Source organism: Olea europaea, chromosome 5 (genome assembly GCF_002742605.1).
Source record: "Olea europaea var. sylvestris chromosome 5, O_europaea_v1, whole genome shotgun sequence".
NCBI classification, from domain to species: domain Eukaryota; kingdom Viridiplantae; phylum Streptophyta; class Magnoliopsida; order Lamiales; family Oleaceae; genus Olea; species Olea europaea.
In genome coordinates this window covers 9345234-9357047 of record NC_036241.1, presented here as the reverse complement: position 1 = coordinate 9357047, position 11814 = coordinate 9345234, and the positions used below count along the sequence as shown (strand labels likewise).

The 11814-nt window shown below is 30.6% G+C and overlaps 1 long non-coding RNA gene across 1 annotated transcript; it reads right to left on the bottom strand.

Annotated features, from left to right (window-relative positions):
* Window positions 1-7818: 7818 nt before the first annotated feature.
* LOC111394568 lies at window positions 7819-10531 on the bottom strand. The gene is made up of 2 exons (XR_002702642.1): window positions 9971-10531; window positions 7819-9419 (listed from the first exon to the last, which is right to left on the bottom strand). It is a non-coding gene; the product is annotated as an uncharacterized LOC111394568 (long non-coding RNA).
* Window positions 10532-11814: the final 1283 nt, after the last annotated feature.

Genomic DNA, 11814 nt, shown 5'->3' with positions numbered 1-11814 from the left:
TTCCTAATTTTAACTATTAAGGCAATAAAAAGTGGTTTTATCAAATTGAGGAATGAATGAATTGGATTTCAGAATTCACCAATTAATCGTTATTATTCTTGACCAATAACAAAATAGTGTTTTTCAAATGTTATTGTTAATCAATAATTCGATAATGTACAATATTCTTTTTCAAAATATATTAAACATATATTTAGCACAACCTATTTCTTCTCTTATACCACACGCAATTGCACATGTCATAAATATTATTCTTACTACTTATTCTCCATGTGTTAAATATGTAGTATTTTACCTACCGTGAGTTTTCCAACACAATGAATAGGCAACTAATTGTTCAAATGGTGCGCGAACATTCAAACCATTGGATATGAATGCATAAGTAATCAAAAACAACAAGAATTAATTAAATTAAAGTCTTAAATTAAAAATAATAATTAAAATATTTATTATCCATCCAATACAATAAAATGTTTAGCCTGACATATTCATTATTAAATTACACAAGAAAGATTGAATTGACATCATCCGAAAACAAGAAGTAGGAAAAATCCACGTCTCAGCTTGAATATTGAAAAAGGGTTATGATTCTTCGATCTTCATATGTTCTTTCCTTTGATTTTCTCTCTAGACTTGTTCTTCGAGCTCAAAGTATGGTAGAATAAAGATTAGAGGCATTCTAAATGGCCTCTAGGTCATATAAGGTTGCCCAAGATTGTTTCCATATAAAGTTTCATCTGAATAAGGAAACTGAATATTTTCCCACGAAATATGCATTTTGGCCACATGGTATTAATCCATGCAGTCGCATGTTAGAAGTAGATTGGGACCTATTGGCATTTGAGGTGCTAATGTGGCCGCACTTCTTCAAGACATATGCAGTAACATAAGCTAAAGTTTAGGTTCCAAATTTACAATTTGGTCCTTGAACTTTTTGCAGTTAACTTTGGTCTCTCTCTCTTTTTTCTTTTTTAATTTTAAATCCTTTTCACGTTCCTTTCTTGTTAAATCTCACTTCCAAATCTTTATTTCGACATTCGCCACAATTTTTAATTATTTGGATATTAGTTCTCGAACTTTAGATTTACTTCAATTAAGCCCTTTTATCGCTCTTTTTCTCCAATTCCACCATAATATCGATGGCTAAAAATCAAATTGAACCGTTCACCCAATTTAGAAAAAAAAGGATTGCTTGTTTTACTCAAATATATATTTACTATTTCAATTTACATTTCAAAATAATAATAATAATAATAATAATAATAATAATAATAATAATAATAATTTACTTGCTAGAGTTGCGTGAAATTGAGACCACCCCTAGAAGGGGTATTTTAGTCTTAGTGTAATAGATGATTGAATTTGACAAGAATTAATTTTGGGGTAATTATATTACCACTACAAATTTTACTAAATGTACCACAATTTTTTTATTTACTAAAATATCCTTAAATAAAATTACATAATTAGAATTTTAATATACTTTTTAATTAAATAAATTATTGTTACACCAATTACATATTTTTTCCAAAATAGACTTCCCAAACTAAAAAGTGAAATTGCGAATTCATTAAAAATTCATAGTTCGAATAAAAATAGTAACACAAACAAATGACTAACAACTTCAAATGATCCTTTCAGACATATTAATTATTTGTGACAAGCATTCAATTTATTACGACACGTTGTTCTTCATAGATCTTTTGTTTTCAATTGCTATGAAATAAATGAGGGGAAAGGATGAGAAAATGAGGATTAATATTGGTTATAAGTATGAATAAATCGAATATTAAATTTATCTCTATTATTTCAATTATGAAACATGTCCAATTTATCAAACTATGTCATAAATGCTTCCTCAAGTTGGGTTTTAAATGTGTCCGATGAATTATTAAAACATTTTTATCTATGAAATTATAAGGTTGTTGTCGATAAAATTTCTTCATTTCCAATTAAATATTTTTTCCAAAATAGACTTCCCAAACTAAAAAGTGAAATTGCGAATTCATTAAAAATTCATAGTTCGAATAAAAATAGTAACACAAACAAATGACTAACAACTTCAAATGATCCTTTCAGACATATTAATTATTTGTGACAAGCATTCAATTTATTACGACACGTTGTTCTTCATAGATCTTTTGTTTTCAATTGCTATGAAATAAATGAGGGGAAAGGATGAGAAAATGAGGATTAATATTGGTTATAAGTATGAATAAATCGAATATTAAATTTATCTCTATTATTTCAATTATGAAACATGTCCAATTTATCAAACTATGTCATAAATGCTTCCTCAAGTTGGGTTTTAAATGTGTCCGATGAATTATTAAAACATTTTTATCTATGAAATTATAAGGTTGTTGTCGATAAAATTTCTTCATTTCCAATTAAATATTTTTTCCAAAATAGACTTCCCAAACTAAAAAGTGAAATTGCGAATTCATTAAAAATTCATAGTTCGAATAAAAATAGTAACACAAACAAATGACTAACAACTTCAAATGATCCTTTCAGACATATTAATTATTTGTGACAAGCATTCAATTTATTACGACACGTTGTTCTTCATAGATCTTTTGTTTTCAATTGCTATGAAATAAATGAGGGGAAAGGATGAGAAAATGAGGATTAATATTGGTTATAAGTATGAATAAATCGAATATTAAATTTATCTCTATTATTTCAATTATGAAACATGTCCAATTTATCAAACTATGTCATAAATGCTTCCTCAAGTTGGGTTTTAAATGTGTCCGATGAATTATTAAAACATTTTTATCTATGAAATTATAAGGTTGTTGTCGATAAAATTTCTTCATTTCCAATTAAATATTTTTTCCAAAATAGACTTCCCAAACTAAAAAGTGAAATTGCGAATTCATTAAAAATTCATAGTTCGAATAAAAATAGTAACACAAACAAATGACTAACAACTTCAAATGATCCTTTCAGACATATTAATTATTTGTGACAAGCATTCAATTTATTACGACACGTTGTTCTTCATAGATCTTTTGTTTTCAATTGCTATGAAATAAATGAGGGGAAAGGATGAGAAAATGAGGATTAATATTGGTTATAAGTATGAATAAATCGAATATTAAATTTATCTCTATTATTTCAATTATGAAACATGTCCAATTTATCAAACTATGTCATAAATGCTTCCTCAAGTTGGGTTTTAAATGTGTCCGATGAATTATTAAAACATTTTTATCTATGAAATTATAAGGTTGTTGTCGATAAAATTTCTTCATTTCCAATTAAATATTTTTTCCAAAATAGACTTCCCAAACTAAAAAGTGAAATTGCGAATTCATTAAAAATTCATAGTTCGAATAAAAATAGTAACACAAACAAATGACTAACAACTTCAAATGATCCTTTCAGACATATTAATTATTTGTGACAAGCATTCAATTTATTACGACACGTTGTTCTTCATAGATCTTTTGTTTTCAATTGCTATGAAATAAATGAGGGGAAAGGATGAGAAAATGAGGATTAATATTGGTTATAAGTATGAATAAATCGAATATTAAATTTATCTCTATTATTTCAATTATGAAACATGTCCAATTTATCAAACTATGTCATAAATGCTTCCTCAAGTTGGGTTTTAAATGTGTCCGATGAATTATTAAAACATTTTTATCTATGAAATTATAAGGTTGTTGTCGATAAAATTTCTTCATTTCCAATTAAATATTTTTTCCAAAATAGACTTCCCAAACTAAAAAGTGAAATTGCGAATTCATTAAAAATTCATAGTTCGAATAAAAATAGTAACACAAACAAATGACTAACAACTTCAAATGATCCTTTCAGACATATTAATTATTTGTGACAAGCATTCAATTTATTACGACACGTTGTTCTTCATAGATCTTTTGTTTTCAATTGCTATGAAATAAATGAGGGGAAAGGATGAGAAAATGAGGATTAATATTGGTTATAAGTATGAATAAATCGAATATTAAATTTATCTCTATTATTTCAATTATGAAACATGTCCAATTTATCAAACTATGTCATAAATGCTTCCTCAAGTTGGGTTTTAAATGTGTCCGATGAATTATTAAAACATTTTTATCTATGAAATTATAAGGTTGTTGTCGATAAAATTTCTTCATTTCCAATTAAATATTTTTTCCAAAATAGACTTCCCAAACTAAAAAGTGAAATTGCGAATTCATTAAAAATTCATAGTTCGAATAAAAATAGTAACACAAACAAATGACTAACAACTTCAAATGATCCTTTCAGACATATTAATTATTTGTGACAAGCATTCAATTTATTACGACACGTTGTTCTTCATAGATCTTTTGTTTTCAATTGCTATGAAATAAATGAGGGGAAAGGATGAGAAAATGAGGATTAATATTGGTTATAAGTATGAATAAATCGAATATTAAATTTATCTCTATTATTTCAATTATGAAACATGTCCAATTTATCAAACTATGTCATAAATGCTTCCTCAAGTTGGGTTTTAAATGTGTCCGATGAATTATTAAAACATTTTTATCTATGAAATTATAAGGTTGTTGTCGATAAAATTTCTTCATTTCCAATTAAATATTTTTTCCAAAATAGACTTCCCAAACTAAAAAGTGAAATTGCGAATTCATTAAAAATTCATAGTTCGAATAAAAATAGTAACACAAACAAATGACTAACAACTTCAAATGATCCTTTCAGACATATTAATTATTTGTGACAAGCATTCAATTTATTACGACACGTTGTTCTTCATAGATCTTTTGTTTTCAATTGCTATGAAATAAATGAGGGGAAAGGATGAGAAAATGAGGATTAATATTGGTTATAAGTATGAATAAATCGAATATTAAATTTATCTCTATTATTTCAATTATGAAACATGTCCAATTTATCAAACTATGTCATAAATGCTTCCTCAAGTTGGGTTTTAAATGTGTCCGATGAATTATTAAAACATTTTTATCTATGAAATTATAAGGTTGTTGTCGATAAAATTTCTTCATTTCCAATTAAATTTTTTTTCCAAAATAGACTTCCAAAACTAAAAAGTGAAATTGCGAATTCATTAAAAATTCATAGTTCGAATAAAAATAGTAACACAAACAAATGACTAACAACTTCAAATGATCCTTTCAGACATATTAATTATTTGTGACAAGCATTCAATTTATTACGACACGTTGTTCTTCATAGATCTTTTGTTTTCAATTGCTATGAAATAAATGAGGGGAAAGGATGAGAAAATGAGGATTAATATTGGTTATAAGTATGAATAAATCGAATATTAAATTTATCTCTATTATTTCAATTATGAAACATGTCCAATTTATCAAACTATGTCATAAATGCTTCCTCAAGTTGGGTTTTAAATGTGTCCGATGAATTATTAAAACATTTTTATCTATGAAATTATAAGGTTGTTGTCGATAAAATTTCTTCATTTCCAATTAAATTTTTTTTCCAAAATAGACTTCCAAAACTAAAAAGTGAAATTGCGAATTCATTAAAAATTCATAGTTCGAATAAAAATAGTAACACAAACAAATGACTAACAACTTCAAATGATCCTTTCAGACATATTAATTATTTGTGACAAGCATTCAATTTATTACGACACGTTGTTCTTCATAGATCTTTTGTTTTCAATTGCTATGAAATAAATGAGGGGAAAGGATGAGAAAATGAGGATTAATATTGGTTATAAGTATGAATAAATCGAATATTAAATTTATCTCTATTATTTCAATTATGAAACATGTCCAATTTATCAAACTATGTCATAAATGCTTCCTCATATTGGGTTTTAAATGTGTCCGATGAATTATTAAAACATTTTTATCTATGAAATTATAAGGTTGTTGTCAATAAAATTTCTTCATTTCCAATTAAATATTTTTTCCAAAATAGACTTCCCAAACTAAAAAGTGAAATTGCGAATTCATTAAGAATTCATAGTTCGAATAAAAATAGTAACACAAACAAATGACTAACAACTTCAAATGATCCTTTCAGACATATTAATTATTTGTGACAAGCATTCAATTTATTACGACACGTTGTTCTTCATAGATCTTTCGTTTTCAATTGCTATGAAATAAATGAGGGGAAAGGATGAGAAAATGAGGATTAATATTGGTTATAAGTACGCCACAATATTATATTATGTTCCCTTTCAATTCTTTGTTTTTATTGAATTTGGAATATAATTGTAAAATTATTGTGGTGTATTTATTAAAAATATATTTTAATTGTTGCGTGATTATAATATGTAGTAATTAAAATTTGTAGTGGTAATATAATTAGCCTTAATTTTGCAAAGCAATATTTTTATAGCATTAAAGCATATTTCATAGAATTTATCAACAAACACTCCAATTTAACGGTCAAAATAAGTGTATAAAATACGCTTATTAAACACTTCCAAACTTAAACCTTTATTTGCCCTTAAACAAAATATAGTCTAGCTCAATCTAAACTTGGTTCGATGACATGCAGTTAGTCTCAAAATTGAATATTTGCATCAATACTATGAAAAGTGTCCAAATCACAGTTGAAATTAATCTCTACTTATTTAATGCAAAGCTCAACATGTTTGTGTAAAGACTCATATAAAACATCATAAGCTCACGACTAGCTTAATTTCCTACCTACAATAGTCAAATGTTTACATTCTCCACTCATGAAATACACACCATAAACTTCTGTTTCACTTTTCCCAAGGTGTGTACTTAAGTTGAAGTTTAGCTGATTCTGAACTTTCCCTCTCTTGCTTGAATAGATTTCATCCATACAAATTAACACTTCAACAAGTAAGAATTCTCCTATATTTTTTACTGCTACAAATTGTAAGACTCAACTAAGTTACTTGTCTCTTATCAAAAGTTTAGTTATTTCAACTAAGTGTCCAAGGTTTCATCAAAGCATGTAGTGCATCTTCTATTTCATGTGCTTACTTTTTTTAAATTATATTGTGTATATTCTGTTTCATGCACTAGCTTGATCCTTTTTTTACTTTTCATTTTGGGATCTTCAATAGGTGTCATCATTGGGATATTTTAGGGTAGTTTCGCAGTATAGCAGCTTTTACCCTTTTTCATACTTAAATAGTGCAATACTCCTTATTAAATACTTAGTATGCGTTTGGTTTATCGTTTTAAGACCATTTTTAGTTTCAGTTTTCAAAAATATTCAAAACGTGTTTGGTATTTTATTTTCAAAAATGCATTTTCGAAAATAAAGAAAATTTTATAACATAAAACTCAAATGGACTTTTTGACACAATGAAATCACTCAAAAAAAACTCGAATAAGGAAAATGAACTTAAAATACCTACCCAAATACAAGCACTGGCCCTCCAAAAGCTCCTCCAAAATGTCATAACATTATTTCTAAAATTTTTAGATTAAACACAGTTTCCTTTTTTTTTTTTTTTTTTTTTTTTTTTTTTTTTTTTTGAGAAACAAATTTTTAAAATGATAAACCAAATACGTTTTCTGCAATTTTAAAATAATCCCTTAAAGCAAAAAATAGAAAATAAATTCAAAACTAAAAAAGAAAGCAGAAACGCAAATCAAATGCATAGTTAGTTTTCAAAACCAACCCCTAATCAAGACTTTCACCTAATATTTGTCTAATCCGTTATAGACAATCCACACAATAAACTTTCACATATGGAACCCTTAGTTATCTAAATGTTGTCCTATGCCTACATTCAACTTTTCTCATAATATGAATCAAATCATAAACTCAAAATGTAAAACATTGGTGTTGAGTGCAATGAAGATTAAGTTTCAATTAAACAAGCATAAATCAACTCAAAATGTAATATTTCCATAATTCTTATGTCTAACGCATAATTCCAATATATACATCATTATCGGCAAGGTCATCTAGCCCACAAAAACGCACAAAAGTAATAAAAAGCCTAAAAGAAAATATTTTTGTGATTTTCTTCTATTTTCGAATTTTTCTTACACTTGACAATCACACTAAAGCAGTAAACCATATACAATCGATGATAAGTCAGAATATTCAGCCACTCCCAAACTTAACACGTGCATTACCCTCAATGTACAAGAGTAAGAAAATAAAATGCATAATCAAGAGTGAAGAGGGATACGGAGAACTCCCCTGATCAGTCTAGTGGTGGTGGTGGAAACAGTAGAAAAGTCGTAGAGCCTAATGGATCTGAAGCTGATGGTGGAGATAGACGTGCGAGAATATCTCCCTAATCATAGGAGACTATTGTTCCCATCTTGACTTGCATGCCAAGAACTATATCATATGTCTCGTCTACCGTAGCTGTATTTCGTCAACCCGTGCCACATAACAATTTGCCTGTTCAATAAGAAGATCAATCTCCTTATAATATCTGGCCACATCCTCCTGAGTCTAGACCATATCATGTCGAGTCACCTAAATATCAGTACGCGTAGTCCATACACCCAACTCCATGTCTATAAATGCATGTTACATAGCCTGAATAACCCAACTAGTACCTGTTGAGGTTTTTAACAACTAGCGAAACAACTATGTGTCAACGAAAGGCTCAAGTGGTGAAACAAGAGGCATGTCAACATTATCAGCCCCTTGGCCATCTACAACCTGCTGTTGTTGTCGTTATTGCTCACGCTTTCTGTATTCTTGCCTAGATCATGCCAACGCCTCTATAGTCTTATGATCAATCAGAGGGCTCTCAGTTGTAGGTGGTCTCTTGTAAGAGTCTCACACCTGATACTTTGCAGATTCTACTAATGAGGCTTGAGAAGATAAATGTGTGATGACGGTCCGCCAATATCACTAACCCCAAGATTAGATTGTAAATATATGTGCCCCAAGTCAACCTTCATCTCTCGAACCAAATTAGAAACCTCGCCTTTGCATTGTTGAAAGTGTTCCGATGAGAGGTGGGATCAATCTGGTGGCAATAGACTTGGTCAGTTCGTTAGAATGCCATTCGGTTGTGCTAACTCAAGCTAGTTGTCTACCAAGAGTAATGCATAATATTGTCCCTAATCATCCCATAAAATGATCTGTTACCTCAGGCGTGAGCATGATCCATTTATCTCTGACCCATGTCTGGTATGCATGTTTAGAGCCTGGCACATCAATTTCCCTGTTGAAATCTGCACATAACTCCTGCATTAAAGTCTTGTATATGGGATGAGATGTGTCGATGACCTTCTGCCAACTGGATCTCTATATCAACGTTTAAATGTCTTGCCCTCAAAATCTCCTATAATTACTTGTCATTCGGGCAAGACAGCCTATCAGCATATGACCTACTTGAATTGAGCTCAATGCTCTAGAGTAAAGAATATCCTCATCTCACTTTATCAACATGAGTCAGTGCTATGGTCGATGAGGAGGCCACCTTTCCCCGTTCCTTTTATGCTCCTCTTAGTGGCATCCTATCAAATAGGAAAAATAAGCTCATTAGTCATAGTTATAGCGATAGCGGAAAATATATGATTTATTTATAGTGCATCTCAAGGGGTAACGGAGAAGGATGTGTGCAATGCAATGCAAGAACGTGGGTGACGAGGCTGGGAATGCAAGTATGAATACACGGACTCGTACTGGGACGAAGGGAGATGCTATTTCGGGATGAACTGAGAAACGTGGGGAAGTAGGCTGAACCTCCGTTCCCTTCCCCAACTTCATGCAAAACTAATGCACTTTCGAAAGCAATGACCTGAAGTTATTAATTTTTAACATGTTTCATGTAAATCTTTTACAAAAAAAATCGACCAAAATTCCTACTTAAGCATTTCAACAAATGCCTATGATGCATGAAATGTGAATAACATAGTATCTTTTTAGCCTATAATTGCTTCCAATTCACAACCAAACCACAACTTCATCACAACATCAACCCTGTCCTATATGTGCAACATGCCCATCAACCCATTTTGAAAAAATGAACAAGAATTTTGGACTTTTTCATGGGAAGCCAACATACCTTGATATTCTTGAATATATATGTTTCACAATGGTGATTCATTGTGAATTGAAGCATGAACGATACGAATATTAATGTCCCTCGTGAAATTTGGACAAACTGAAGGAAACATTTGGGAAGAAATTGAGTATCTGGGAAAGATATTCCCTAAGGTTTCAAATTGGGGAGGTTTTGGATAATGCGTTTAAGTGGTCGGTTGAGGGTTAAATTATCCCAATCATCACAACTTTGCGGTTGCATGGAAGGGACCAAAGGTCCCCGGTCCAATATGGATCACCTACGCGACCGCGTGGGTGAGTAGCCCATGCGATCGTACGGGAGATCAACTGGGGAAAATCTTCCATTACTCCGATTTTTGACCCTCTCGGACATTCTTGACTCTCTTAACCTCTTTTTTGTGTCTAACGTATTTTAAAAGGGATAGCAAGTCTGTAGAATATGGAAAATTTTGAAAATCGCTCTTCCCTTTACAAAACATGTTTCTTGTCAACGTTAGCTGAAAACTTCATTTTTCACACCAACATCTAAATTTTTTCATAATACTTCACCTAAAAATGCTCTCAACATTCCTAAAAATGTTGGCAAAGTGTAAAAGTAGTGTTGAATACAAAAAAATTTATGAAATTCAATTTTCTCCCTGACTAACACACTCTTGAGTTGTTAAATGTCTAAAAATCTCGTTTTCTTTCCTAAAAAGCATGATTTTCGCTAAAAATAACCTAGATGTGTTTTCAACATCCCCATACTTATGTAAAACACATTTGAAAATTATGTGAACACATGCATGACACTTACTACCTAAGTAAGGGACGAATGACTCCTAAACTACTCCCAACACACTAAAGCATAAAAATTCATATCGTAGTGCATCAAATGTGAATAAATAGAAGGGAATAGGATTAAGTTATCTCCAAATAAGCACTTGTTTATTGTCTATAGCTCAACTTAGTTGTTTAAACTACTCTGCACTATCAAGTGGCACGATTTTCTTCTCATTGGACTAGTTACCTCCCCAATAAGCTTTTAAGCATTGCTCATTGAACTTGAACCTCCTCAAATGATCTCGAGACACTGCTACCACTGCACCATGTGGAAACATATCTACGACGATGAAAGGACCCGACCACCTGATTTCAGCTTGCTAGAAAGAGTTTGAGGCAAGAATTGAACATAAGCACCTGCTAACCAACCTCGAACTGTTTTTCTTTGATGTGCCTATCATGCCATCTCTTAGTCTTTTTTTATATAACTTGGCATTTTCATGTTTCGTCAACCTGAATTCATCAAGTTGATTGAGTTGAAGGATTTTGTGCTTTCTAGCTAACTTCATATCAAAATTAAGTATGTGTACAACCCAATATGCCTTATGCTCCAGCTCAATTAACAAGTGACATGCCTTGCCAAATACCAACTTATATGTGTGTAGCTCAATTCATCAAGTGACATGACATGCATTCATTGTTGCCTTAAAAATCCTTTTCAACTCCCTATTGAAAATTTCCACTTGCACACTAGTCTAAAGATGATATGGAGCTCAGACACGATGCTTAACTCAGTACTTAGCTAATAATGCTGCAAATTGGTGGTTGTAAAAATGCTTCTCACCATCACTAATAATAGCCATCGGGGTATCATACCTCAAGAAAATATTATTTCTAAGAAACTGAGCATAACCCCATCGTCATTAGTTGGCGAAGCTACAACCTCTACCCATTCAAACAGGTAATCCATTGACACCACCATGTACCGTTGACCATATGAAAAGGAGAATGGTCCCATAAAGTCAATACACCAAACATTGAATATTTTCACTTCTAAAATGTTGTTTAAAGGTATCTCATTCT